This window comes from Microtus ochrogaster, unplaced genomic scaffold, assembly GCF_000317375.1.
Source record: "Microtus ochrogaster isolate Prairie Vole_2 unplaced genomic scaffold, MicOch1.0 UNK5, whole genome shotgun sequence".
In the NCBI taxonomy this organism is placed as follows: Eukaryota; Metazoa; Chordata; class Mammalia; order Rodentia; family Cricetidae; genus Microtus; species Microtus ochrogaster.
In genome coordinates, this window is record NW_004949103.1 from 10,135,226 (window position 1) to 10,140,130 (window position 4,905).

General features: G+C 40.0%; 1 protein-coding gene across 10 annotated transcripts in view; it reads right to left on the reverse strand.

The window, feature by feature from the left end:
- The window catches only part of Ldb2 (LIM domain binding 2), a 341,887-nt gene that overhangs the window by 336,120 nt on the left and 862 nt on the right, over positions 1 to 4,905 (reverse strand). The gene's annotated exons all lie outside the window — the stretch shown is intronic.

Consider the following 4,905-nt stretch of genomic DNA (forward strand, 5'->3'; position numbering starts at 1 on the left):
TTTATGTTTTGTTTGCTTACTCCCAAAAAGAGTGCTTTGCTCCCCTTCTGAAAAATAAGTTAATGGGGATGATTGCAATAAAAGGAGTCTTACAGCAGCATTATGCACACAATTTAAATTAATTTCTTTCTGAAAACACAAACAAAAAAATGTAAGGGCTCAAATACCTACATCATGTTTAAATCCTACTTCATAAATGTGTGTTGATTTCACCTGATAAGAATCTGTGTTGACTGGGAGTTGAAAGATTCCTTTTTTCTTCTTCTTCTTCTTAGCTCCCTACAAATAGTTAGTTTGCAGCAATTTTTTTTTAATTAAAAACAGTTCCTGTCGCAAGAAAATGGGGCTGGAGGGGGGCCTCAGGAGAAGGAACTCTGTGCGCGTGAGCCCTGGTGTCTGTTTGCTGAGGCCATGTAGGTGGCTTGAAAAAAGAGTTTGGAAGTTCCCATTTTAAAAACTGCCCTGATGAAACTGAGCAGTTTCAAAATGGCTGCTCTCACTGACACCCCTTTCCCAATCCTCCGCAACCTCCTCTAGAAAACGTGGGCAGTCCTCCTTTTCTAGCTGAACACTGGGAATATTTCCTATAATGTAGCTCAGGGTATGGCAAGTTTGCCTTCTAAACTCCTAGAGGGAGAGATCACCCAAGTATCACAACATTTTTCTTTTTTCCTATCTATCCAAAGTAGCTACTCTTGCTGTGGCCAGGTTCCATCCAAACCAACATGGGTACTGAGCTTTTCTGTGAAAAAGCATGGTGCTACAGCCTGGAACCCTGTGACTAAGTATATACAAATGTAGCTGAAATAAAGGAACAAAGCAAACCCTTCTTCCCTCTCACCATTCCTGGGGAGTTTCAGAGTGGAGCTGAGGAAGGGTGAAAAGCAGTAGATTTGAATTTCAAGGTCTTCAAACATTTCAAAGCATCCATATTCAATCGTGTAACACTAAACACTATAATTCTAACAAACTCCTCCTGTGAACTGCTTCCCATTGTCGTCACAGTTTTCTCATTTGCAATAGGATGTATGATGTTGATTAAAAAAAAATAAGGATACTACAGGTTACTGTTGTTTTATGTAATTTTGTTAAAATCAGTGCAATAACAACATGAAAAAAATAGAGTTCAAAACATCTTCATAACGGAAACATTTTTAACCATTGGCATTGAAGGAACAAGACATTGAAAACTTATCTGCAGTACCAAAGAATTGTTGTTAACCCACGTGGTGAATTGACTTAAATTCTGCAATAATCCAATATTATCCAACTCACCACTCCAATTCCTAGTACTTAGGACCCTAGGACACCACACCTATATTTTCCTTTCACAGTGTGGACTTCAAGATTTCTTTTAAATGGCTGATTTTGTTTTTGTTGTAGCTTTTCACAAAACAAATCCTAAAGTCTTTTTTTTTAAAATCTTGAAGTCTTTAGAAGATATATATATATATTTTTTTTTTTATGTCTTATCTGATTGGAGTCTCTGCACCATGTTAAATTAAACTATATAACTGTGTGGTCGTGTTCTTCCAAAAGAAATTCGCACTGTGTAACCATTCAAATAAATGGATTTTGGAAGACATGGGGGTCAATTTATGGTAGAGTCCTAAATAGAAAATGTAACCCTTTCCCACTGCTCATGAAAAACAGTGATACTTAACTCCAAGTTTCTCTTAATTTCCTTTTAGAGTGAGGCAGCTTGGTGGTGGGGATGCTCCTAAGGTGTTAATGTGGCAAAGAGATTTTACTTCTTAGTACAGGCATCCGCAGTTAAAATAGATTTGAGTGTTTGCTGTTTTCTTTGTGATGGGCTCGTATTCCTTCCTAAAGAGGTTAGGTCCAATCTCTTAAATTCTTGCTTTACCACAAAGATTAGGGAGTTAAATGACCTCATGATAATGAAACAAATGTGGGGGGTGCGGGGTAAGACAGCTCCTCAGGGGGTCCCGGGCCCCTCACAGATGCAGAGTTGTTGTTGTAATTTCAGTGACAAGGTTCTGAAGTTCTCTCTTCCCCCCCCACCCCTTTTATCTCCAGGTTTGCTAGTCAGCAAATGTTAATTGAAGACCTACTAAGTCCGGGAATGGCTTGCCATTCAGGCGCCAGCTGTACCAAGCCTAGCAGGACCCAGACTTTCAAGTTTTCTACAGGAATAGCTGGTTCTTTCAATACAATTGTAAGTTGGAGCTAAATAACACACACAGAACACAACGTCTGCAGGCTTCACTCTGCTTCTTGATACTTACTTTCTCGTACTAAGGCAAAACCATTTGGAGTTTTCAAATTCAAGGGAAATGGCAGGTGATTCGCTGGTGAGAAAATCCAGACTCCACCCTCGCTAGTTAAGTGAGGGACAAGAATGAGCTAGAAATAGGACCAACTCCCAACCCAATGCTCTTCAAACCAATACTACCCAGTGTCTGCAGGACGAGGATCTAACTGGAAGAAATGTACACAGGCGAATATTCTGGAGTCCGTCACTCAAGGGGAGAGAGAGCACTGTCCTGTTTCTGCATGAGTTTATCACTAGCTTATTTCCTTTTTTTTATTTTTTTGACTTCGTTTTTTTTTTTAAAGAGAGTCATCTTTCTAATTATTTGTTGTAATTTCTTCTTAGCTAAGTAGATGTTCCAAAGAGAACACAAACTTGAGAGAGAAAGAGAGAAGAATCAGGAACTAATAAAATAGTAATGTACCATGCAGGGAAGAGTGGGAGAAGCAAGAGAGAGAGAAAAAAAGAGAGAGGAGACCCCAATGATTGTGTGCCTTGACTGAATTCTAAAAGTAATCACTAGCCAATTTCGTGTGTGGACAGGTCAGTCTTGCAGTATGTGGTGACTGTGATCAGTTCCTATTCGGGCTGCAGGACAGCTGCATAATAAATAACCAGCACTGGTAAAGCTACCTGTAGCTTTTTTATGCAAAGCTATATTTTTCTCTACCTACATATTATTATTATCAATTAATATTAATATTTAGAGTGAATACTTAGGTATGCATATATATATATATATATGAAGCAATTTATGGTTTCTATCCTTTTCATATGCCATGAAAACAAATTTCTTGAACAGATACAAAAGTGTCAACGTAACTGTGTAGAAAATTACTTTTAAAAGACTTAATAGGCAAGAACTTGTATAGAGGTTAAGTCCAGAAACACACTAAAAAAAAAAATAGTTTGCAATACTTTGTTGTCAGGACAAATTAAAGACTCAAAGATTTGTCCAAACAAGCTTGCCTCTCCCAGTTCTTCAGCTGCACTAAGAGCAAAATCTTTCAAAGTCATAGCCTGTAATCCAAAAGTTGGAAGTTCCTGGGTTTAGCTCTCAAAAAGATTAATGTGTCGTTTTGGAAAAGCGTACTACTAATGGGTCACTTTCCAAACATCTCAAACATGAAGCAGTGGGGAATCTATTCCATCTTAGGGATTTGTATGGGGACCAGGGAGGGAGGGAGGTTTCCAACTCCAGCTAGCTGTCCTGGGGCTGTGGAAGGGTTCCGAGGCACACAGAGCAAGACTAGCTACCACACTTCACCCACAGGAGGGTGAAAGACTCCCTCCACAAGGCCTCAACAACTTTCTAAGTAAGCTGGACACAGGACATCTTTAAACCCTGTCTTCAAGGACTAAGCTCCCATGGCCTATGGTCTCTTTAATTGTTTTTAGAAATAGTCATTCTTAGCAAAAGAGTTGTTCTTGTTTATTCAAAGTTTTATTACAATATTAAGGCATTCCCAATCCTCCAAATTCTGAAAGCAGGCTCTGCCAGCAGATAGCTTAGACAGGGACTGGAGATTCCAACACACTGCTACACAGATCGAAATTGAAGATATAAACTGTAACACACACATACAAGCAACACACTGAAGGCACACACACACACACATACACACACACAATCCTGTTTACTGCCAAGAACTCGGCACTTTAAGCATAAGAGTCTACACTGTACAGGAGTTTCTGGCTTCTAGAAAGAGTCACAGTGCCAGCAATTTTATTTAACATTCATGGTGTATTAACATATAAAGACAATAACAGTGATAAAGACAGCCGGGCTTTAACACACACACACACACACACACACACACACACACACACACACACACACTCACACACACACACAAGCTCTTGTCCAGCAGTTAACCAATCAGAAAGCAGGTCACATCTTGTTAGCCCTATTCAATACATTAAACATCAGGAATTCTCTATGGCTCCGTAGACAACTCAAAACAAGTGTATTTTGTTTTGTTTTTTTATTTTACCATACAAACTTACTCGAATCCTTCCCCAGAGTTAAAAGTCAACCTTCATTCTAAATACCAACAAAAGCTATTCCCCCAACACATCTGTGGCATGATTCTTCTGGGTATTTGGCCTCTTCAGAGAAAACTCAATTCCCAGAGACTTCTACTTCCTCAAGAGACTTTGACACACCTACAAAAAACACTTGAACACCGAGTCGAGTCCCAACTTCAGGCAGATGAGCACTAGGCAGTGTGCCTTGCCTCTCAACCAGCCCAGAAAAAAATTAAATATTTAAATTGTGAGCTTGTGAGCAAGAAGCCTGGAGTTTCGCATTTGATTTGGAAAGTTCTAAAGAAGTCCTGGACGGGATCACTCCCTGGGAGGCTCAGTCTCCCTCTCTCAAGGGGTTGATCACAAATGCCTAAAACTCCTGCCTGCTAGAATGGGAAACGAGCTCCTGTCCCAAGATAGAATCTTGGGAGGCACAACCATCAGAGAGAGGAGAAAGCAGAGAACCTCCACTGCCTCAATCAACCTGTTTCTGAATTTAACACAGAAACAGGCAAACGTGTGTGTGTGTGTGTGTGTGTGTGTGTGTGTGTGTGTGTGTGTGTCCCACCCCACCTCCAGGGAGTTCTGAGAAGTAGGCAGGG